This window comes from Mauremys reevesii, linkage group 3, assembly GCF_016161935.1.
Source record: "Mauremys reevesii isolate NIE-2019 linkage group 3, ASM1616193v1, whole genome shotgun sequence".
Classification (NCBI taxonomy): domain Eukaryota; kingdom Metazoa; phylum Chordata; order Testudines; family Geoemydidae; genus Mauremys; species Mauremys reevesii.
The window spans coordinates 9,827,853-9,853,086 of NC_052625.1; the positions used below are offsets into that span (position 1 = coordinate 9,827,853).

Sequence of the window (25,234 nt, forward strand, 5' to 3'; positions counted from 1 at the left end):
TGCTCAGAACAGCAAATTTTTCCCAGCCCTGAGCAGCGTAGCTAGGTTGATCTAGTTTTTAGGTGTATACCAGGCCCTAGTCCGTTCTTAGTTTCTGAGTGTTCTCTTACCCCACTCCCAAACTGGGCACAATACCCATTCAGACCCTCTGCTCACCCCGTATAGCGCCTGGGCAGACTCTGTTAAGCCAAGTGTTAGGTGTGGCCCCTTCACTGTCTCTCATGACTGACTTAAATGGAGGACTCATTCATACATCAGTTTAAAGAGGTTTTAACTCAACCCCTAAAATGGTTTCACCCAGCTCATAATAATATTAACCCCTACGTGCTCCTTCCTCCTTGTCTCCATACAGTGACCCGCTTTCGCACCAGGCAAATGTTTCCTCAGACTCAGCCAGAGTGAAAAGGTCAGGAACACATCTGCGACTCCCAGGACTCTGCGCACATGGTTCATAGCTCCTCTGGCATCCGCTCCAGCCCACACCCCTATGACGTCGTTTCCTCTTTTGGGGAGTAGCACCTGGTTCTGATAGCTGGTGGGGAGGTTCCCTCTTTGGGAGGGGCATCCTGAACCCAGTCACAGCGTACGAGTGAATAGCAGTGGAGTATGGAGTGAGAGCCCTTCCTGCTGTCTGACTGGGGAGCCATTGGATTTACGAGTTTGTAACCCAGCTCTGCCTCTGATTCCAGGTTCTGCCCATAGAATTGCATGACTGGGGATAAATACAGACCTCTGATTTAGTTAACATGCCAAATGTTAACTGGTTGGAAAACCGTTCAGAGAGAGTAGTTATCAGTAGTTCACAGTCAAGCTGAAAGGGCATAGCAAGTGGGGTCCCACAGGCATCGGTTCTGGATCCGCTTCTGTTCAATATCTTCATCAGTGAGTTCGATAATGGCATAGAGAGTACACTTACAGAGTTTGTGGATGATATCGAGTGCTTTGGAGGATAGGATTAAAATTCAAAATGATCTGGACAAACAGGAGAAATGGTCTCAAATAAGTAGGATGAAATTCAATAAGGACAAATACAAAGTATTCCACGTAGGAAGGAACAATCAGTTGCACACACACACAAAATGGGAAATGACTGCATAGAGTACTGGAGAAAGGGATCTGGGGGTCATAGTGGATCACAAGCTAAATATGAGTCAACAGTGTAACACTGTTGCAAAAAAAGAAACCTCATTATGGGATGTATTAGCAGGACTGTTGTAAGCAAGACACATGAAGTAATTTTTCTGCTCTACTCTGCTTTGATTAGGCCTCAACTGGAAAGATGAGGACAAATTGGAGAAAGTCCAGAGAAGAGCAACAAAAACAATTAAAGGTCTAGAAAACATGACCTAGGAGGGAAGATTGAAAAAATTGGGTTTGTTTAGTCTGGAGAAGAAAAGATTGAGAGGGGACATGAAAACAGTTTCAGGTACATAAAAGATTGTTACAAGGAGGATAGGACAAGAAGCAATGGGCTTAAATTGCAGCAATGATGGTTTAGGTTGGACATTAGGAAACATTTTCTAACTGTCAGGGTAGTTAAGCACTGGAATAAATAGCCCCGGGAGGTTGTAGAATCTCCATCATTGGAGATTTTAAAGAGCAGGTTAGACAAACACTTGTCAGGGATGGTCTAGATAATTAGTCCTGCCATGAGTGCAGGTGACTAGACTAGATGACTTCTTGAGGTCCCTTCCAGCCCTACCGTTCTATGAAAGCAATTGTATTTACCGAGTCCAGGCCCTGTGATGGTTCGTGCTCTGTGACTCCCTCTGATAGAAGCAGTAGAGCCGGAAAATCTAGCAAAAAACGTATTTTTGGGACTCATTTATATAACTTATGATGAACCTTTTAAAATATAGCTGTAGCTGGACAGATGCAGAGCCAGCTAAAGCTAGCTCTTCGGAAGGGACTGCTTTACATAAAGAGAAAAAAATACTAAAAAGCTATTAAAATTAATTAACACAATCCTTGTCACAATCTGTCAGACAGTAGGAAAAACAATTGCTCCCCCACCCCTGTAACGCTGCTTGCACACACCATGGGGACACATTATCAGTATAGTATGTGAGGAATTATACGTGCCATTTATACTCTGTAAACAAGAGCTGTGCGCATGGCTCACCACATCAAAAATTCACCGCATTATGTTTTTTGTTTAAAGTCCCTGTTATCTTTTTAAAGACCTGCACTATTTTTTAAATTAGTGGATTGTTTTACAGCTATATATGATGATTAAACCAAAAACATCCTTATACAATTCCAACCAGGCACAGCTAAGTGGATTCGACTTTATGTAATTAGCCAGTTTCTGTTTGACTTAGAAGCAAAGAACCAGATTTTCAACAGAGCTCAGTACCCAACAACTCCCATGTAGATACCTAAATAAATGGCTGGATTTGGAGAAGAGCTCAGCTCCCAATTAAGCACCTAGAAGTGCCTGGATTCTTTTCAGATCATCCAGGAGATCCCAGTAAGTGCCATAGAGTGGTGTTGGAATCATGGCGAACAAAGGGCATGGCTACCCTGGTAGATGTAGAGCGCTGTGAGTTAAACCCGCCTTCGTAGAGCGCAGTAGGGAAAGCGCTGCAGTGTGGACAGACTGATAGCTGACAGCGCACTGGCGTGGCCACATTTGCGGCACTTGGAGTGGCATTGGGAGCGGTGCATTATGGGCAGCTATCCCAGCATGCAAGTAGCTGCAACGTGCTTTTCAAATGGGTGTGGGGGTGGGGTGGAGTGTGACAGGGAGTGTGCTGTGTGTATGTGGGGGGAGAGAGAGTGGGGTTTTGGGGTGCTGAGAGTGTGTCAGCATGCTGTCTTGTAACTTCAGACTCCCTGCCCCCCCTTGCCTCTTTCTCACTCACTCAAAGCAAACAGTAAATGTTTGCTTTTTCTCAGAGCTGATAAGCAGCCGGCTTCTCCGAAACAGAGCTTTGAAAGGGCATTTCCGCATTCCTGCAGTCGATTTTCACAACAATGACAAGAGTGGCCACTTGACTTAAGGGGATTATGGGACATTTCCGGAGGCTGATCACAGCGCAGTAACGCAACACCTCGGTCACACTGACGCCGGGGCGCTCCAGCGGGGGAGCGGCAAACATTATTCCACTCGCCGAGGTGGAGCACCAGCAGCGCTCTAGGTGCCGAGTCAGAGCGCTCTACGTGCCTTGCCAGTGTGGATGGGGAGTGAGCGAGGGCACCCAGGGCTGCTTTATTGCGCTGTAACTTGCAAGTGTAGCCAAGGCCAAAATGTGAGCAATGTGCGTAGTCCTTAGAATTCCACAATACTTACGTTCCCATAATGCAAACTGTGCCTGTAGTTTACTATAGCATCATGGTATTAAAAGGTCATCATTGGAAATGGCACCTGCCGTCAGTCAAATAAAACATTCTAAAAAAATTACCTGGGCTAAAATATTTCACTTTTGCTCTGTACTCTAAAAGATAACTTTGTTTGCTAAAAGTTTCATAAATAATTATTCACCCACTCATGACTCTACCTGTTGTTGGGTGGCGTTTGAAAGCACTTTTTCCAGCTAAGTTATTGTTCATAGTTTCTTGCACTCTTTTATAACTATCACACATTTCTTTTTTTAATGAAATGTGTGAGTTAGGTTGAGCTTAATAAAGCACGTGCGCTCTACTTTCTTTGAAGAAGCTTGATTTTGCAGTAATAAGGATCCGTATGTGTTTGACTATAGCATTGTGAGTATGTCCAGTCTTTTTGTTGTTCTTTGAAAGCGCATAGCTTTCTGCAACTTTGCAGTGTTTTTGGGGGGGGAGGGGTGGAAGGCTAGTGTTAGTACATTAGTGTCATCTATGATCTATGTATTTAAAAGTGTGATCACTTAGATACAGCAATAGAAGGAGCATGGGACCACCCACCCCATGGGCTCTATGATTTTCTGCCATGTGGGGTATATAACACCAAGGTTGTGTAGAACCAAGGCTTTGTCTGAGAAATGTTCACGTTTCTCTGGGCTTCTTGACTTGGCTATGAAGTGCTGAAATACCTTGATTTAAAAACCCTGTTGATGCAGTATTTTTGACTCGGAGGAAACAATGAAGTGCTTGAAAACCGCCCCCACAACCTCACATTTCAGGACCCATTCTGTTGGGTTTTTTATTTATTTATTTATTTAAAAAAAAATTTATTGCACTTATTCATTGCTAGGAAGGGAGGGGGAAGTTGCTTTGAGAGCTAGGCTGTTGCAGATACTGGCCCCAGTCCTGGAAAGACTTGTGCATGTGCTTAATGTACACATACCGAGTAGTTCCGTTGCCTTCAGTGACACCACCCGTAGTGCATGAAGTTAAGCACGTGCTAAGTCTTGGAAAATTGTAGTGAAAGCAGGGAGAAGAGGAGGGAACACAGAGGAAGATTAGTTTGTCTAGCAGGCCAGGTGCTAGTAACTAGGGACAGGGTCTCTGTGTTGTGTCAAGAAACCTAGTGTTCTGTGGGCTGTGATTTTTTTGCCAGGTTAGACGAATTCTATTTCAGTGAATATTAAACAACCACTCACTGTCTCAGGTATATGTATTATTTGCTGCTAAGTATGCCAACAAAGCTAATATAGTCTTTTATTTTTTTTCTTCCCCTTCATTTCTCTTGTAATCAAAACCAGTAACAATGAGCCAGATTCTCAAAGGTATTTAGGGGCCTAACTCCTATTGAAATCAATGAGAGTTAGGTGCATAAATACCCATGAGCCTCTCGGAACAAAATGGAACACCTCTCATTGTAGCGTTGCCAGTAGATGGTCATAAAAATGTACATTCGTAAATCACCAGCATCCCAAAAGTATTATTTCTCCTTGTGGAACAAAAATCCATTTCTACGTAAATGCATACAAGTAGCATAGCTCTTACATACTGGTCTCGCAAGTTGACTCATTCATGAACTAATATGAATGTGGCCCCTGTCTGGTGTGTGGACTGTAACACATGAAACAGATTTTGAAAATATGACCTCTTATCTATGTATAATACACACATATATTCTCTGAATATGATACTTTCAGGGTGAAATCCTGGCTGGATTGTTGTCAATGGCAAACCGTTCATAGATTTCAGTGAAGCCAGAAAGTCACCCTCCAGAGAAGAACCACTATTCTGCCTTCTAGTTTTCATCCCTTTCCTTCAGTCAAATCTATTGTCCCTTCAGCCATTAAGAGCTGGACAGAACACTCTTTGATGTCCATTACTATTGCTTCTAAGTTGCCAAAAGGGATTGTTGCAGAGTGTCTCCGGCTGATTTAATGAATTAATCAGGACTTCTCATGTGTGTAAAGTTTTGGTAGGGTTAGGCCCTTAGTTTAACATGAAGTACATTAGTTATGGGTGGTGTATTTAGAGCTCTTTATATGGAAATGAATCCATGGTCTATTTGTAGACAACAGTAAAAGCGTGTATTATGATCAGAAAATTGGGTCTTGAGTTGCCAAAAATAATTTTAAAAGGATCATTATACAGTTAACACCACCTACCTTCAATTTCTTGAAATCTGAAAGACTGTAAACCAGTAGTAGCGGTGGGTTGTCCAGCAAATGAATTCGGGAAATCTGCTACCATGTCCAAAGGGTTTTTAATGTGTTCTTTAGTGCACGCCACTCTACCCTGCCATTATCAACTGAATTTTAACACATTCGTGTATCGATGGGCCAAGTTAAAAACCTGCTGAAGGCTTTGTTCTCATCCCGAGCTGGGGCTGCTTGGGAGCAACTATGAACAAAAACTGATCCCCAGTTACTAGCTTTATTACCTCTGATCCTATCAAGTTGTTTATGGAGTTCATTCCATTTCTCCCTTCCCCAACATATTTAAAAAAAAAATAGATACCCTTTCCCCTTAAATACATGTCAATTACGTAAATGGATATTCTTGTATCTAAATCTAAATGAGGCTGCCATTATACCTCTATAATAATGTCAAACAGATACAAAGCCAGACAACAGCTTGTTCGTTCTGAAGTAATTGTTGCTGTTTCCCCACCTTCCTTTTCAAACTGGTCGGAGTTCTGCGTTTTGAGGCAGCTCTTTCCCTTTATTAGCTGGCTTCACCTTCTCCTTTCTCCCTCTATGTCCCCTGAACCCTTTGAAATATACATTCTGCAAAATGTGAAAGCAGTGACTGCATAATTGGACTAAGAGCTTCACAGCACAATGTTATCCATTCCAACAGGAAATCTGAGGAGCAATAGTTCTGAAGTTCATAAAATGGAACCTGTAGTGTAAATTCCCTCCTGTATGGCAGCATTGACCTTGGAGTATAATTGTATCCATTTCAGAAAATAATACCGAGTAGATAACTGTACTGTGATAGGGGAAATGATACAATACAGCAGCATTCAGTTTTTTTATTATCCTTTTTTAACTGCAGAATGGGAGATGCATTAACTTTCAAGGGGTTATTTTACCCAACAGTAAAATCAAAGAATACAGGAATTAAAAATAAAAATATAGACTGATAACTCTGCCAACTAGAAAATTATGTTGCGGTCAGAATTTTAATTCCTGTTTACAAAGACTGTTAGATTATATAAACAATCTCTACCAATAAATGAAAATAAGTTATTTAAAAAAGAACTGTCTTTGTTTGATTGAGCACTTAAATTACACCGCTACCTCGATATAACGCGACCCGATATAACACGAATTCGGATATATCATGGTAAAGCAGTGTTCTGGGGGCGGGGCGGGGCTGCACACTCCGGTGAATCAAAGCAAGTTCAATATAACGCGGTTTCACCTATAACGCGATAAGATTTTTTGGCTCCCGAGGACAGTGTTATATCAAGGTAGAAGTGTATGTATCACATATTTCTTTACTCTCATTTTATACACAGAATGTAGTTTTAACTTCCACTTAACCTCCACTTAAAAGTCTAGTACAGAGGTGCCATGCCTTTACCATATGATCAGTAAAATGCTAGGTAAGAGGCCAAGAAAATCTGTTACAGCTTCTCTTTTGTCCTCTAGAGTATTCTGGGTGGAATCAGTAAAACCGTCTGTGATTATAAGTGAAGCTTTTGCTGCAATGTTTTCACTCCTTACTCTTTTTCACTGCTTCAGTATTCCCCACTTGATTGATTGCTTTGAAATACATGTTTTTGCCAATTTAATGGTATTAGTTGTTGCATATTAAAAATGCAGGATGGGGGAAAACCTTTAACCCTGAAGAACAGGGTCCAAACCTGTAATCGGGACAGAAGTGAAACTAAGTTTGGTCTCAGATCTATTCCAACTGGCAGTGCATTCCAGACAGCTAAACGGAGGGGTGTGGTGGTTCTGTGGTGGAGTATGCACATAGACACTGACCCTGGAAAGGGCAGCTAAGTTATGTCAGATCCAGTATTCTGCTCCCAACTAGTGACCGGAAGAAGAGCTCTGTGTAGCTCAAAAGCTTGTCTCTTTCACCAACAGAAGATGGCCCAATAAAGGATATTACTCCCCTACCTCGGCTTCCCAATGATCAAGGTGTTGAAATCTGGCAGACTTTAAACGTCTGAACATCCTCTTTGACTTCAGTGAGGCTACTCGCTGGCTGAGATTAGGCACGTGTTTAAGGGACTGTCTCTTCTGAGTTTGTACAGCACTAGCACAGTGGGCTTCTAGGTGCTATGATACTACCCATACTATTAATAATAAGCACTTTACTGAACTGGTGCCTCTGATCTTTTCCAAGGAGGAGCTATCCCAGGGATCGGCAACCTTTGACCCCTGGTGGGCTGGGCCGCTTGGTTTACCTGCCGCATCTGCAGGTTCGGCCGATCGCAGCTCCCACTGGCCACGGTTCGCTTTTCCAGGCCAATGGAGGCAGCGGGAAGTGGCGCAGGACAAGGGATGTGCTGGCTACTGCTTCCCACAGCCCCCATTGGCCTGGAGTGGCAAACGGCTCCCAGTGGCAGCAGCGATTGGCCAAACCTCTGGACGCGGCAGGTAAACAAACTGGCCTGGCCCGCCAGGGTGCTTATCCTGGCGAGCCACATGCCAAAGGTTGCTGATCCCTGAGCTATCCTTTTGGAATGGAGAGGCTCACCATTTGATAGGCAGGCAGTGGACCAAATGTGCAGCACCTCCCTCAGCTGCTCTTTCAGTGACTGGACTGGACTGGGGGATGCAGCTCCTGTTTTCTCCTCCTATCAGTTTGTGGACTCTGGGTCTGCATAAGGTAGTTTTGGGCTCAGTGGTTATACCTTTACTTTCCACCCACCCTAGCTAGTGCCCAGGAAATCTTTAAGGTGGCCCATGTAAGGTGAGTTTGTATCTCAGCCCCAACCTCAGCACCTCCTGCCTCTGCTGCATTCCACTTCTGTGCATTTCTGCCGGTAGGGACTGTAGAAGGATCCCCAGCCCCTGGGTGGAATTTCAGCGTAACAGGTCTGTCTTCCCCACTTGTTGATTTAATTTAATGATTGTTCTTATGGTGTTGGTGTACCCACAGGTTTAACTTCCACGGAGATAATGATTGAACGGCTGTTTCCTTTTCTAAAAGCTTTAATTCAGGGGTTCTCAAACTGGGGGTTGGGACCCCTCAGGGGGTCGTGAGATTATTATGTGGGGGATTGTGAGCTGTCAGCCTCCACCCCAAACCCTGCTTTGCCTCCAGAATTTATAATGGTGTTAAATATATAAAAAGGTATTTTTAATTTATAAAGAAGGGGTCACACTCAGAGGCTTGCTATGTGAAAGGGGTCACCAGGACAAAAGTTGGAGAATCACTGCTTTAATTGCTTTGTTCATATTTTTAAAATGCAGATAATTTGTTTATGACAGTTCTTCAGTCTTTGCAAGAAAAGCCATTCTGTAGAATTAGTAAGTAAAAACCCTTCAGCAGATAAGAGTTTCATGGTACTGAAGCACCAGAAAAGACTTTTAATATGAAGAACAGCATATCCATAATCTGATTAATATTAACTTATCCTGAACTCTTACAGAACATGGAATGTCCTAAACAAAGGAAAAATTCTAGTAGTTGACTACTGATGCCTTTACATAAGAAACAAGTAAGGCTTTTCCCAGTGTGGTACCTGATTCAGTTCTCAGTGACACTGATGTAACTCAGTGACAGTGGAGTTACTCTTGATTTGCATTGGTATAACTGAAATCTGAATCAGGCCTGATATGTGTTTGAGACATGCTGAGGGGGGAGATTTTCAAAAGAGCTCGGTTCCAAAGCACCAAAAGTAAGTGGAGATTTTCAGAAGAGAAATGTGCTGGGCTCTTTTGAAAATCTGGCAGTGGGGATCACAGTGGGAGCTGCTGGTTGCTGAGCATTTGTGAAAACCTGGCCCTTATTTAGGCGCTTCAGTGGGAGCTGAGCTGTCTTGAAAATCTGACCCCCAAGCTCTTTTGTAAATCTGGTCTCAGGTGTGTAGTAAGTATCCTGCTGGACATCGTGTGTGCGTATAGTCCAGGATTAATGCCAGGACACTGAAGTGAAATAAATTGCACAGTGATTATATAATTTAAAAAATGCTTCAGACGTCTTTATGATCTGCACTTCCATTCTTAGGACACAAAGCTCTTTTGTAACCTTGTTGCCTCACATCCTCCTCTCAGTTTTGTAACGGTGTCTTTCATAAACCGTGGAGAACTGGGTGGGATTGGATATCAAAGATAAAATTACTGCAAATGCACCTTTTTGATTGACATGTGTGTGGTACGTCAACACAGGTGACTGACGGCAAAAATGGGAAGTTTATGATTTAAGCTTAGAGGAGGCTGGCAAGTAACGTCTTACTTTTCAGAATTGAAAGCTGCCCTTAAGAACGTGTAAATATCCACAGGAAAAATGGAAGCTGATTGTATGCTACAACTCCCACTTACCTCAGTACAGACTTAATCAGTTTTGAATGAGATTTAATCCATTGCCATTTTGTAAAAGTGCTTTAAGTAATCAGTGCCGAAAACGAGATTTTAAACCTTTGAGGTTATAAGATGTGCCGGCCTTCCAGGCACAACATTTAATTATACCAGCCAGGGTTTGCTTTAGCTTGAACAAACAGTTTTATCTGGGTGAACCAGTTTGGATGTAAGCAGAAACGATCCGAACTGCCAATCCAAAACTTGAAGCAAATCTTCTATGAGGTTTGAAAAACTACTGTTTCCACGAGCACTATTTTTTTCCCCCTCTTTGAGTATCCATTCGTCTCTGGGACCAAAAACCAAACGGGCAAAGAATTCGTGTGCGGGGCTTAGGGTATGGGAGTTAGAGCAGGAGATGGGAGTCGGGGCTCGTGAATGCTCTTTCCAGCGCTGCAGCTGCTAGTGACTTCTTAGCATCTTTTAGGGTCAGACCCATTTTTGGCCTATCTCTACACTGCAGCTGTTAACAAGCCTCTCAGCCTGGGCAGACAGACTCGCCATAGCAGGGATTGAACAGGCATGCTGAAAATAGCAGCGTGGACCGTGCAGCACCAGTGGAGGCTTGGACTAGCCGCGGTCTGCTCGGACCTACCAGATCCCCTGGTTATAGGCTAGGGTGGCTATCCTCACCGGTGCAGCAGTATCCACACTGCTATTTTCAGCATGCTGCCATGAGCCCTGCTAGCACAAGTCTGTGTTGATCCACGCTGCAGTGACCTTGAACAGATCATTTCACCTATCTGCACCTCACCTTCCCCTTCTGTCGAAAGAGAATAATGCTTCCGTTACAGAGGTGATTTGAGACCTAATTAATGTTTTCCAAGTACTTTGAGAACCGCAGATGAAAGGTGTTCTATGAAGGTAAGCATTATAATTCAGATTTATCAGACCAGTTTTTGCAGGTATAACAGATTCTGACAAACAAAACTTTTGAGTGCTTATGTGGAACTTTTCAGCCCCTTCCACCCCTCCAAGCAATGTTTCAGGTGTCATATTTTAAAGTAAACAATAATAAATTGTTTCCTTGCACTGGAGCACCTCTGTGTATGCGTTTTAACTCAAGCCTGATTGTGTTGGGGTCTTGAGGTTTGGGAGTTAATTTATTGCTGTAGGCAATTTCCGCATAAGGAAAAAAATAGTCTCCGTCTGCTGACACTGTCCCATCTCTTCTGTAAACATTTGAATATTATGAAGTAAAGTTTTGGTTTTCCATTGAAATAATTTTGATTAAAAATTATTATTTTTTTTGTTTTCCCACCTGGATATATATGTTATATCTATATCTTCATTGGGTATACTATAATGCCACCTGTACAATAGGGGGAAATGGCACTGCAAATAACTTGAGGCCATATGTTTCCTCCGTTTATATGGCACACAAGGGAGTGCTGGACCTAAACTATGGTCAAAAGGACCCACAGAAGTCATTGGAAGAGAACTGTAGTTAGACTGTATATACCATTAGGCCAGTGGTTCTCAACCTATTTATCATTATGGGTCACATATGCAGGTCTCTGCATCCACACTAATATATATATATATATATATACATACACACACACACACACACACACACACAAACACACCCCTACACCCCTGTGTGGCCCTAATGATGTCACTTGGGCTGCAGCTGTGTGCTGATTGGGCTGCAAGTGGCCCGTGGGCGGCGGGTTGAGAACTATTGCATTAGGTCATCCACCACGTGTATCAGGTGCAACTCGAGGAAAGTTTAGGGCAGAGGAGTCCAGAAGGTGAGGAATTGGGGATTAGCCCCCTGGGGTATGGCGCCTCCCATGAAGCAATGTGCTTTGTGAGGTACTGAGCGTAGCTGCTGCTGAGTGACCAATGGCAGCCCAGCCATGTTGCGATTACTAAAATGGGAGGCCAAAGGAGCATGCCACTATCATAATGGGGAGAAGATCTGCAGGGTTTCAGATGTATTTTTCCATGCATCTCTGGTCCATACTTGTATTTGAAACCGTGCTGACTGTTCTTTTTCCGGTGCTGACTGTCTTGCAATGCAAAGGGCAGGATGGATCGCAGTAGCAAATTTCTAGTCATGGTAGATTCCTCCTTACCGGCCCCCCCTCTCCCCCCGCATCTTTATGTGAGAGAGGCAGTTACAGGCTAGTAAGTCTAACTTCAGTTTCAGGCAGATTGGTTGAATCTATAATAAAGAACGAAATTATCAGACACCTAGATAAGAACATAAGAATGGGCGTACTGGGTCAGACCAAAGGTCCATCCAGCCCAGTATCCTGTCTACTGACAGTGGCCAATGCCAGGTGCCCCAGAGGGAGTGAACCTAACAGGTAATGATCAAGTGATCACTGCTGTCCATCACCACCCTCTGGCAAACAGAGGCTAGGGCAGAGGTCGGCAGCCTTTCAGAAGTGCTGTGCCAAATCTTCATTTATTCACTCTCATTTAAGGTTTTGTGTTCCAGTGATACATTTAAACCTTTTTAGAAGGTCTCTTTCTGTAAGTCTATAATATATAACTAAACTATTGTTGTATGTAAAGTAAATAAGGTTTTAAAATGTTTAAGAAGCTTCATTTAAAATTAAATTAAAATGCAGAGCCCCCAGTTGGTGGCCAGGACCCAGGCAGTGTGAGCGCCACTGAAAATCAGCTTGCGTGCCGCCTTCAGCACATGTGCCATAGGTTGCCTACCCCGGGCTAGGGACACCATTCCCTACCCATCCTGGCTAATAGCCGTTAATGGACTTAACCTCCATGAATATAAATAGGATATATTGAGGATGTGTCAACATACCTTTGGTAAAGGGGAATCATGCCTCGCCAAACTATTTGAATTCTCTGAGGCTGTCCACAAGCATGTGGAGAAGGGTGATCCAGTTGATTGTATACTTAGACTTTTGGAAAGCCTTTGACAAGGTCCCACACCAAAGGCTTTTAAGCAAACAAAGCTGTCAGGAGAGAAGAGAGAAGATCCTCTCATAGATCAATAATTGGTTAAAAGATAGGAAACAAGGATAGGAATAAAAGGTCAGTTTTCACAGTGGAGAGAGGTAAATATGAGGGTCCCCCAAGGATATGTACTGGAACTTGTACTGTTCAACATATTTATAAATGATCTGGAAAAAAGCATCAAAATTCGCAGGCCTTACAAAATTACTCAGTAGAGTCCAACGCTGACTCTGAAGATTTACAAAGGAATTTCACTAAACTAGATGACTGGGTGACAAAATGGGAGATGAAATTCAAAGTTGATAAGTGCAAAGTAATGCACAGTGGAAAAATAACCTCAGCTCTATATACAAAATGGTGAGGTCTAACTTAGCTATTACCAGTCAAGAAAGAGATCTTGGAGTCATAGTGAAGAGTTCTCTGAAAACATCTGCTTAATTTTCGATGGCAGTCAGTAAAGCTAACAGAATGTTAGGAACCGTTAGGAATAAGGATCGATAATAAAAGAGAAAATGTCATAGTGTGATTATATAAATACATGGTACATCCACACTTTGCATGCAGATCTGGTTGCCTCATCTAGAAAAATATATTAGAATTGGAAAAGGTACAGAGAAGGGCAATGGAAATTATTAGGGGTATAGGACAGCTTCCATACAAGGAGAGATTAAAAAGCCTGGGACTTTTCAGCTTTGAAAAGATATGACTGGGGGGGCGGGGCAATATGATAGAGATATATAAAATGACTGGTGTGGAGAAAGTGGGTAGGGAAATGTTAATTACCCCTTCACTTAACTCAAGAACTAGAGCTCACCGGATGAAATTAATAGGCAGCACGTTTAAAACAAGCAAAGGGCAATACTTCTTTGCACAATCCGCCTGTGGAACTCATTTCCATGGGATATGTGTGTGTAGGTCCAAAGTATAAATGGCTTAAAAAATGAATTAGATAAGTTCATGGAGGATAGGTCCATCAGTGGCTATTAGCCAACATGGTCAGGGATGCAACCCCATTCTTTGGGCATCCCTAAACCTCCAATTGCCAATTGGGACTGAACAAGAGGGGATGGATCACTCGATAATTGCCCTGTTCCTTTCATTCCCTCTGAAGTATCTGGCACTGGCCACTATTAGAGACAGGATACTGGGCTAGATGGACCATTGGTCTAACCCAGAATGGCCATTCTTATGTTCTTATTAGTCATCCATTGTGCTTAATTAGCCTGTGGTCCCATTCTTGCTTCATATGAGCGCAGGGGTCCATATACATGGGCCTGTATTAGCTGATGATGATAAAGATGGTATTTCTTGATTAAATTTCTACCATTGATCCCTTTATTTAAGAAAAAATAAATCTACTTACAAAATGAATATGACTGAAGCTGTTCTGCGATTCTAGGTAGTGGATATAGAACAGTACTGGATTTCATGACCTGGTTGAGCTACTGATTGTATTAAAAACGGGGATTTTTGTGTCAGAGTGTAAAATGTATCCCTAGCCATTCTTTCACTGCCTTTTGCTATCTTGTAGGGAATGTATGTTAAGCAGAATCAGGTATGTCAGGCTGTCTTTCTGCCTTTGTTTTTCTTTTAATCATTACTCGAAAAGAATTTTTTGATAGGTCATTGAGACCATTTATCAGAAGGCTTTCATTGTTTTATTGAGCTGTAGTATAGCTTTTTTCCAGGTGCCTCTGCGTGTAGCATTTTCTTAGATCCGTGCAGCAGAAGAAACTAGTCACTAGAAGACGCACAAATTTAGCAGGCAGACAACTGCTCCCTGCAATCTGATCGCATTTCCTTGATAATCAAAATGTAAAATAACTGCTGTTACTGCGCCTAAATGAATGCTTTTGGAACTTTGCTGCTTTCAGAAGCCAGGCAGTGGGAAGATCTAGAAAAACCTAACGATAATACTGGTGAGTGCAGTGCAGAAATCTAGATTGGGAAAGCAATGTTTATTAGCAATATAGTAGCACCCAAAGCTACTACATTCTGATCAGGGCCCCACTGTGTTGGGGAGTTATACAAACCCACAGGCAGCAAGAGACTATTTCAAAGAGCTTGAAATCTGTGGCCCTGATCCTGAATTTAAAACTGTATTGGCAGCACCAATGTGGTTCTTAATGTAGGACTGGGGCCTAATGAAAGACAAGACACAGTAGTTGAGGGTCAGAATAATAGGAGGGGAAATGTGGGAGGATGAGGATTAGACAGAACAATATGAGCTAAGGGAGCACTTCAAGATGTTTGCTACAAGACAAGTTATATTTGAGGATAATGATATGTGACGATAATGAAATACCCTCCGTTTCAGAGAGTCTGCAGCAGCCAAAGCAGTGGGTGTTCTTGAACCTTTGGCAGAATTCCCCTGTGTAGGAGGAGTGGCAGTTGGGGCTGTTTAAAACAACTTGTGGACTGCAGCAGTGCCTTTGGAGCTGCCATTTGGGTTCTGGATAGCCTGGGGAAGGGGAAGAGAGGATCATTTCACCCTCTCTACAAGACATTTCAACACCACCCTCGCTCCCTTGCACAGTCTGTGAGGTTTTGGTTCTTAGAGTGGACTGATTTATCCCTGATCAATAATTATTTCAGAATGAAACTGATTAGGCTTCCGTTACATTTAGCTGAGCTTTTAGTGTGATTTCTTTGCATTACATACATTCACTCTTACTCTGTTTTCTTTTTAATTGGGAAGATGTATGAAAGGGACAGTCTGGTTAAGAATCATATTATAAAACCAAAACATTTTTCCTTACCTAATTTTACTAATACTACTTAACAGCATTTAAGCTGAGCCATTTTAAAAATCAATTTAGTTTTTCACCACTGGTTCTGTTTGTTTGCTTTGTGCACTTCAGCTCTGCTTGGAAAAGAGATTTTTTTCTAATCAGATTCATTTTGATTTCTAGTCCATTTTGATGTTATTTCTCAGGCCTGGCCTCCACTCGAAAGTTATACCACTATATTCAGATGAGTTAGGGATGTGATTATTTACTGAGGGTATGTCTACACTGGCAAGTTTGTGAGCCACAAGTATTTTGGGGGACAGAGAGTGTGTCAGCATGGTGTCTTGTAAGTTGAGACAGTGGGAGGAAGAAACCAGTCCTGAGGCAGGGCGAAGCGGGAAACCCTGACCACCCCCCACCCCTCACATACACACACTCTGTGTTCAACAGCAGGAGCATTCCACATTAATGGCTTGCTTTGTGTCCCAGAGCAGATCAGCACACACAGCACAGGCTGGCAAATTTTGCTTTTGAAAGGAAAGGGCGAAAGGCTCCTCCAGGCAAAAAAAAAGAAACAAGGAGCAGAGAGCAGCATGAGGGGGACAGCGGACAGCAGTTAGAGCGCGAGCGCAGCAAAGCAATCAATACACTGGCACTGCAATGGCTGGCGCGCGCGCCTCTGATAGCCTCCTCGACTCTCTGTGTGTGGTTATTTTTTGCTGCTGCAACTGAGTTCTGCTTTCTGCTCGGGCAGCATTGTGTTGTGGTGGATTTGATTTTTTTATTTCACAGGAAGACTCGATTTTTAATCATTTTTTTTTTTCAAGTGCAAAAAGTGCATTCTTGTTTGTTGTTAAAACATAAATACATACACTCAGAGATAGATGGAGATAGATTTTTTTATCATTTTTTTTTTTTTTTTTTTTTTTTTTTTTTTTTTTAAAACTTTTTTTTTTAGATATCAGAAATGATGATTTTTTTATTTTTTTTTTTTGTTATTATTTTTATTAAAATAAATTAATGAAGAATTATTTATGAAGTCATTGGTTCAAACAGGTTATCGTTAAGGTTAGTTGGATTTTTTTTTTTGAGTTTGTGTGTGTAGAGTTTGTGTTGAGTTTAGAGATTTTTTTTTTTTTTTTTTTTTTATTAACTAAAACAACAAAAACAACAATTTCAAGTATTTTTTTCTGTTTTTTTCACAAAAAAAATTATAATGTTTTTAATAAAAATCATATATCTCGCATTTCTCTTATTTCTTATTCATCGAACTTTTGAAACTTTTCACTTTTAGGAAGAGGGGGGATTGACTTCTCTACACACAAAATTTTTGAGGAGGATAGAGTTGTTGGGGTCTTCTTTTCTCTATATATATATGTTGTTTGTTTTTGTTAACAACAGAAGAATACCCTTGGAGAGACAAATCCACAGTTTGAGAACTACAAAACTAAGCATCTCTGATGGTATCTTCTAGACTGAGCACTGAGTCCCACTGGGTAGATAGAAAGATTAACCTACATAATCTATACAGAAGCCTGTGGAACCCCATAAGATTGGGTCCCTAATCCATGGACTATTGGAACTAATTTACAGAACTTTTCTTAAACATTACATGAAAATATATTATAGAATTAGAATTTATAATCTCTATTCCATGATGAGATATCTTTGAGCTATAATGTATCTTAATTAATTCCTTCAAAAAGCATTTTATCAAAAAAATCCGATTTAAATAAAAAAAATTGATTTTTTTAAAAATCATTGATTTTTATCCACTCTGCAGTGTGTACACGTCGGCAGTTTGAGTGCAAAAAGCTGCTTTACTGCGCAGAAACTTGCCAGCGTAGACAAGCCCTCATACAAACCCCAGTGTGGACACAATTTTACCGGTATAAAGGTGACCTATACACCTTTATAGTGGTGTGAAGCTCCATCACAACTGCATTCACGCTAGGGAGATTGTATTGCTTTAACTAGACTTGTAGAGGTAAAGTTGTACAACTCCTTAGTGAAGACAAGGCCTCATTCAGTGACAAAGTGCTACAACATTGTAACATGGTGAGGGGTTAAATTAAAATCCACATGGAAAACAGCTTGCATATTCCTTGTACTTAAATCAAACCTTTCATCAACATTTTTTAGTTTGAGTTTTACAAAACATTTTTTCCTATAAAAATCTTTATTTTTGTAACTGAACTTCCTGACTCTCTCTCGTGCTCCAGAATGCTCCATATAAAGATTATTTTGCTTTACATTTGACATACATTTTGTTTTGTCAACACTTATGGACAAATCTTATGATATTTAATAGACAGTGATAGACTTTATGCAGATATTTGAAAAATCCAATAGAATTTAAGAATTATATTACTACTATATAATTGTATAGGATGGGGGGTGATATCATACAAATGATATCATTCTCCAATACGTGCTGTAGGATTTTAGGTCAGTTTCTGTAGAACACTGTAAGTTTTATCCCTATAATGTTGTTTTCCATAAGGAAAAGAAAAATCATAATTTTACAGAAAAATTAATAATTTAAGTGTCTTGACACTTCTTTTTGTAATTGCTTCCTTTAGACAAGTCTATAGGTCCTACAGCCACGCGTTTCTCTACCAAAAATCTAAACAGATATGTAGGTGCATGATTTCGGTCTGCAACAAATCTGAAACAGAAATATGTACTGGAATCTGACATGCAAGACATTTCAGTTGCAGATTAGAAAGAATCAAAGTGGTCATTTATATGAATCACTGTGGATTAGCCTAGCTTGCGTTCATTTTTGAATCTGTACCCATCTTTTTACATCTTTTAAAATACAGAATTGAATAAACAAATTAATCCTGCCCAATCCGTATGTATTTTATGTCATTTAATGTTCAAAAAGAAAAATGTCTGGATTTGTTTAACATCATGACCTAATTTTATCCATCATACTTTAATACAAATGTATTCAGGAAGCCTCATAAACAATGATCTTTCAGCTGGCATCAGTTTGCAATCCATCACTATTAGCCATCACCATCTCTGCAACATGAATCGATGTTACCGACATCCACATCCAATTAGCTGACTCCTTCATAGATTCTGAACCTTATGTCAATAAGAGATGACAATTCAGCACTCTTCCCCTGATTAGAAGAGTAGGTCATTTAAAAGGACACCATCGACTCGAAATCCAGTTCATTTCAAAAGCTAAGGTAATTTCAGGTACTTCTGAGACTCCCTGCCAATTATTATGTTTTACAGTCCTATTTTCCTTTTGTTTTAAATTGTTTTCCCCATCCCTGTTACTTCGTGGAAGTAAGACCCACGCAAACAGGGGAAAATGGCAAAGGTCTCAATGCTGCAATTACTTATTTACACACTTGAGTAGCTTCACACAATGAGATGACTCATGTGAGTAAAAGTCTTTGCAGGATCGGGACTGGAATGATTGTCTACCTACAGGAACCAGTGAAACTGACGGTGTGCTTGCTGCTGTTACATGCACAAAGTAAAGAAACTGAACGTTTCCGTATTTTTCTCTTTTTCAGTTATGGAAGCCAGTTACAACAATAGCAAGCAAAAAGTTCTGAGACAGAATTACAATGTTAAAGTTGTTTCAACCACTCTTGAAGGCTTTATCTAACATACTTACAAGGTAAAGGACCCTGCCCAGTCTGAAATTGCCTTTTGAGCTGCACAGCCATAATGGCTACTCCTTATCCTATAGCAGGGAACTTTGCCTTCAGAAGTGGCTACATAAAGCCGATATAGGCTACACGCAGGTGCCTATGCCCTGTCCTCTCCAAAGGCAGAATCACTGATTGTGCTTAGCTCAACGGCTGTAGAAAGCAGTCATAACCTCTCATGTCACTTCCAAGGGTATCTTAGAGAGCATGCTGATGTGCCTCTCCTCTCACTTCCCCAGGGAAGAATCTTAAAGAGCCTCTTCAGGCCCATGAAAAATATCCCAGTTGACAGCTTCACTCATGAACAGAGGTCAGCAAAGGAGAAAGGGTTCCTTGGAGACTTTGCCCCAAGTGGCAAATAAAGGTGTTGGAGACAGCCCCATCCCCAGTTAGGTGATGCAGCATGGAGCCCACCCTCCACCCTGATTGTAGCAGGAGGCTTCCCTACCACTCATCATCAGAATATTGGGTAGAAGTGGAGAGGGACCCAGGCAAAGGTTTGTTTTGCAGATGCTGGTGTTCCCTCTTTGTCCTCCTACCTCTGCAGCCACACATGAGTTACTGCAGCTCTGCCACTTCTGTGGCAGAGCAGGGATTTATTTTTCCCACTTTTGCACCAGGATGACCTGCTGAGTGCACGTTTACTTTGCTTGGCCTGTTGAGGTTTCTGGGCTCCAGAAGGCTGTGTAAAATTTGTATTTGAATAGTGATAATGTGAAGGAGGACAAATGAAAAGGTTTTGCTCACAGGTTTGCTTTTCTTAAGGCAAAAGACTGCCCGCCTACTTGATGGAATAAGGAATTTCAACCATCAATAGATTTACCAAAACAAAACCATGTGCTTCCTTTTGCAGAGAGTTCAATCTCTGACAGTGATGAACTATGTATACTTCCTAAAGAAAAAGCTTTCTTAAAAAGAGTGTAGACTGAAAGTGTGGAGTCCAGCTAACATCCAGAAACAATATTGCATTCTACTTTGAAATAAAATCCAAACATTAAAAACCTGGCAATGAATAGTTAAGGGATCAAACCAGTTCTTCACTGCCACACAATCCTTTCGCACTCCTCATTGCTCCACCAGATTAACACCCCCCGGAGGACTCTGAATCTTCAATTTCTATTCTAACACAGAACTGCTTTCAGTGATCAAATCTAGTTCCTTGGAATCACAGTGAAACATCACACTTCAACTCCAGCCTCATTCTTACTCAGGTAAAAAAAACTCCTGTTATTGTCTTTACCGGCAGTATCCAAGAAACTTCAGGAGTTACACGTCCAAGCTCCATTACATTTTGAAGGGAGTTAGATGTTCAGTCCCATAAATGGCCTTGAAAATATGTCATCTTTAACACTCCAGGTATGATAAATTAATCTTGCAGAGGGAAAAATTAAGGTTTTGTGTTGGAGTGAGGAATTGGGCATGTGTACAGGGGTGGTTCTGCATGTTTCAGAGTTGCAGGGTGTATGTTTGGACGGTAAGGTATGTGTATTGAGGTTGGTGTGGTTGTGAATGTTGAATTAACTGGTGATTTTCTAGACTCGCTACTGTGCCATTAAGCCCTGTACTCATCCATGGTCATTAAGTGGTCCCAGTGTATCCATTAGACCACAGCCCTGTGATCTTATGGCAATGGGTTCCTTCATATGTGCCCATTTGACCAAGAATCCTGAGTGATGTAGGCTCCAGAAAACCCCAGTACCTGTCGTCAGAGGTTGAAGTTTCAGCTCTCTAGGACAGTCTTGGTGAAATCCTCCGAACAGCAGGTTAAGACTCATGTCACCTTATTTAAAACAAGATTTAATAAGAACAGAGCGGCAGTCACACAATTTTATATACTCTAAGTTATAGACTATAACTATACTTGTATAATTAATAAACAGTTGTAATAATATCTTACATGTGTATATAGTGCTTTCTCCTTTTTCCTCCATTCTTGCCCACCCTGTCAGAAGCATTTCCCTCATGTCAAGTCAGCATCACAGAGACACTGCATCCAGTTCTCTATTGTCCCACAACATTTTTTGATGTTGAAAGTGTGTCACAATTTCATTAAATCAGGCCTAGTAGTTGAGTTATGGTGGTATTTTAATACGGTAGTTTAGTCAGGGGCACCAACAAGTGTAATAGTCTCAGTTCTCCGTGCAATGGTTACTATCTAACAAGCTCCTTTCTAGCTCTGGAGATAGGGAAATTGGTAACTATCTCAAAATCTAGCATTTTAAATGCACCTCTGATTTTACCTACACCATAGTCATCTGAGAGGATCAAGGTGGCTAGCTCCTGGTTTCTGTGTCAATTCTTCAAAACCAGAGTTGTTAAACTGAGTCAGTCCTCGTCTGCCTTTAAAGTGACAGGATTTTTGCAATCTTTGTATTGTTTCCTCTTGTCAGTATTTCTATTCTTTGTCAAACCTGAATCCCTGACAGACTAAGGTCAGTCTGTCACAGGAATTTATAAACATTTGTTTAACATTTTTCTTGTTTCCACATTGAAAAACAATTTTGTCTTTTTATCACCCCAACATACTGAAAGACTTTTCTCCAGAAGGCTGACAGAAAAAAAAATTGGAATTTAGACTAAGGCAGTCTGGAACTATGACGACCCAAAAGATGTTAAAAAATGTATCAACTTGGCCTAGAGTTCCACATAATTAATCAATACAGTTACCTGTATTCTTCCTGAAATCCCACGCTTCTTCTGAGGAGAAGAGACTTAACTCCCTTGAGGTCAAGTGTGCCCTGGCATTTTATTTACAGAGACTCAAACCCATTGGAAAATCTGACTTTCTGTTGCCTTGGAAAAACAATCATGGGGAGAAGCTATATCCTCACAGAGGATTTTGAAATGGGTTTCGAGATGCATCTTAGAACAATACAAAATAGTGAATCTTCCCCCTTCTGGGCGTATCACAGCTGATTCCACATGGGCACAAGCTGCCTCCCCGGCATGCTTAGTGGACATTCCATTGAAAGACAACTGCGGCGTGGCGACTTGGAGTTCTGTCCATACTTTCACGTTACATGACACTCTAACTCCAGCAGCAGATGCAGCTGTAGGAATGGCAGTACTACAGACATCTCTGCAGCCTGTTTCCTCGCACCCTCTTCCAGTCTGAACACTGCATGACAGTCCCCCACATGTGGAATATACACAGGGACCATCAATCAAAGAAGAAATGGAGGTTACTTACTGCAACTGGAGGTTTTTTCTAGACGTGTGGACCCTATCTGTATTCCACTACCCATCCTCTGTTCCCTCTGCTTTAGATCTCGTTGGGCTGTGGTAAGAGGAAGAACTAGAACGACCCGAGGAGCTAGTGAACAGGAGCGGCTAACAGGGGAGTTTCACGAGGGAGCTGATGGAGGAGAGTGAGCCAGGGCGCTAGAGACACTTAACATTCTTTAAACTTAAAGCCAAACACCCCCTGATAAAAACAAAACAACAACAAAGGAACCAGCTGCAGGAGTAAAAAGATAATGCAGGCAGAAGTCCAGCAACAAAGTGGGAGCTACCCAGTTTATTGCACCCAAGGCAGCATGTATGATTACCTGCCCTATGGGCAGGTGGCATATATGTGCATTTGGTGCAAGGAACTCCTGGCCCTCAGAGACTGTGTACGGGCTTTGGAGACCAGGGTGGCTGAACTGGAGGAGCTAAGGGAGACAGAGAGCTGTATAGATTAGACTTTCCGGGACACTGTAGAATGGTCCCACCCCTGGTCTGACAGCTGTTGAGGAGGATGAAAGTTACAGGAAAGGAGAACATCCAACTGGAGCAGAGATAAACTATCCCATAGTTGGGACCCTCCTTCCAGATGATGTTGTGGTATCCTCTCGTACTGAGGATACCTCCCCAGGGAGGGAACTCCGGTTATTAGGAAGAGACAGGTTTTAGTAATGGACGATTCGATCATTGGAAACATAGATAGCTGGGTTTGCGATGACCTGGAGAACCACATGGTGACTTGCCTGCGTGGTGCGAAGGTTGTGGCTCTCTTGCTGCATGGAAACTTTTTAAAAATACCGTAATAGAGTCTCAACTTCAATGTATAACCCAAATTAAAAAACATAGTAAGAGAACCAAAAAAGTGCCACCGTGGCTAAACAACAAAGTAAAAGAAGCAGTGAGAGGCAAAAAGGGATCCTTTAAAAAGTGGAAGTTAAATCCGAGTGAGGAAAATAGAAAGGAGCATAAACTCTGGCAATTGAAGTGTAAAAATATAATTAGGAAGACCAAAAAGGAATTTGAAGAACAGCTAGCCAAAGACTCAATTTTTTTTAAGTACCTCAGAAGCAGGAAGCCTGCTAAACAACCAGTGGGGCCACCAGACGATTGAGATCCTAAAGGAGCACTCAAGGATGATAAAACCATTGCGGAGAAACTAAATGAATTCTTTTCATCGGTCTTCATGGCTGAGGATGTGAGGGATAGTCCCAAACCTGAGCCATTCTTTTTAGGTGACAATTCTGAGGAACTGTCCCAGATTGAAGTGTCGTCAGAGGAGGTTTTGGAACAAATTGATAAACTAAACAGTAATAAGTCACCAGGACCAGATGGTATTCATCCAAGAGTTCTGAAGGAACTCAAATGTGAAATTGCAGAACTACTAACTGTAGTCTTCAACGTATCATTAAATTGGCTTCCGTACCAAATGACTAGAGGATAATTAATGTGACTCCAATTTTTTAAAAAGGGCTCCAGAGGTGATTCTGGCAATTACAGACCGGTAAGCCTGACTTCAGTACCAGGAAAACTAGTTGAAACTGTACTAAAGAATACAATTGTCAGACACATAGACGAACATAATTTGTTGGGGAATAGTCAACATAGTTTTTATAAAGGGAAAGCATGCCTCACCAATCTACTAGAATTCTTTGAGGAGGTCAGCAAGCATGTGGACAAAGGGGATTTAGTGGATATGGTGTACTTAGATTTTCAGAAAACCTTTCACGAGGCCCCTCACCAATGGCTCTTAAGCAAAGTAAGCTGTCATGGGATAAGAGAGGTGGTCATCTGATGGACTGGTAACTGGTTAAAAGATAGGAAACAAAGAGTAGGAATAAATGGTCAGTTTTCAGAATGGAGAGAGGTAAATAGTCGTGTCCCCCAGAGGTCTGTACTGAGTCCATTCCTATTCAATATATTAATAAATGATCTGAAAAAGGGGATAAACAGTGAGGTGGCAAAATTTGCAGATGACACAAAATTGGTCAGGATAGTTAAGTCCCAAGTAGACTGCAAAGAGCTACAAAAGGATCTCTCAAAATTGGGTGACTGGGCAACAAAATAGCAGATGACGTTCAATGTTGATAAATGTGAAGTAATGCACATTGGAAAACATAATCCTAACTATACGTATAAAATGATGGGGTCTAAATTGGCTGTTACCACTCAAAAAAGAGATCTTGGAGACATTGTGAAAAGTTCTCTGAAAACATCCACTCATTGTGCAGTGGCAGTTAGAAAAGCGAATAGAATGTTGGGAATCATTAAGAAAGGGATAGATAATAAGACAGAAAATACCATATTGTCTCTATATAAATCCTTCACGAGCAGACCAGTGTGCCATACCGTATCATACGCTGCTGTTAGATCGATGAAAACAGTTTTCAAGTTTCTCTGGAACCCATGTTCAATTAATGTGGTCAGCACGAGTACTTGGTTGCATGTGCTACGGCCTCAGTGAAAGCCGGCTTGGTCAGGGCTCAAAATTCTCTCCACGTTGGGTAATATGTGCTGTAGGACCAAGCGCTCCAGTGCCTTGAAGCACTCCGACAATAATGATATGGGACAATAGCTTGAAGCTTGACTTGGGTGCTTTCCATTGATGTCCCGGGTGAAGAATTTCACAAGCCAAAGTCGAGCATGGGGGCCAAGATTTTTCAGGAATTCTGGAGATATGTTGTCATAGTCCGCAGCTGTTCCACACTAGATGGTACCCAGTGTCTGTTCCAGCTTGGTTACAGTGAATGGTTCTGGGCAGCTTCTGATCTGGTGTACATGTTTAAACATATGCCATTCGTTCCTCACT

At 41.5% G+C, this 25,234-nt stretch overlaps 1 protein-coding gene and 1 long non-coding RNA gene across 4 annotated transcripts in view; one reads left to right on the forward strand and one right to left on the reverse strand.

The window, feature by feature from the left end:
• Positions 1–25,234, forward strand: part of PLCB4 (phospholipase C beta 4) — a 407,328-nt gene that overhangs the window by 154,938 nt on the left and 227,156 nt on the right. The window lies entirely within an intron of this gene.
• Positions 15,044–20,986, reverse strand: LOC120401082. Of its 2 annotated transcripts, none has more exons than XR_005596276.1 (2): positions 20,903–20,986; positions 15,044–15,258 (listed from the first exon to the last, which is right to left on the reverse strand). It is a non-coding gene; the product is annotated as an uncharacterized LOC120401082 (long non-coding RNA). The 2 variants fall into 2 exon arrangements; XR_005596275.1 differs by lacking the exon at positions 15,044–15,258 and adding an exon at positions 18,449–18,622.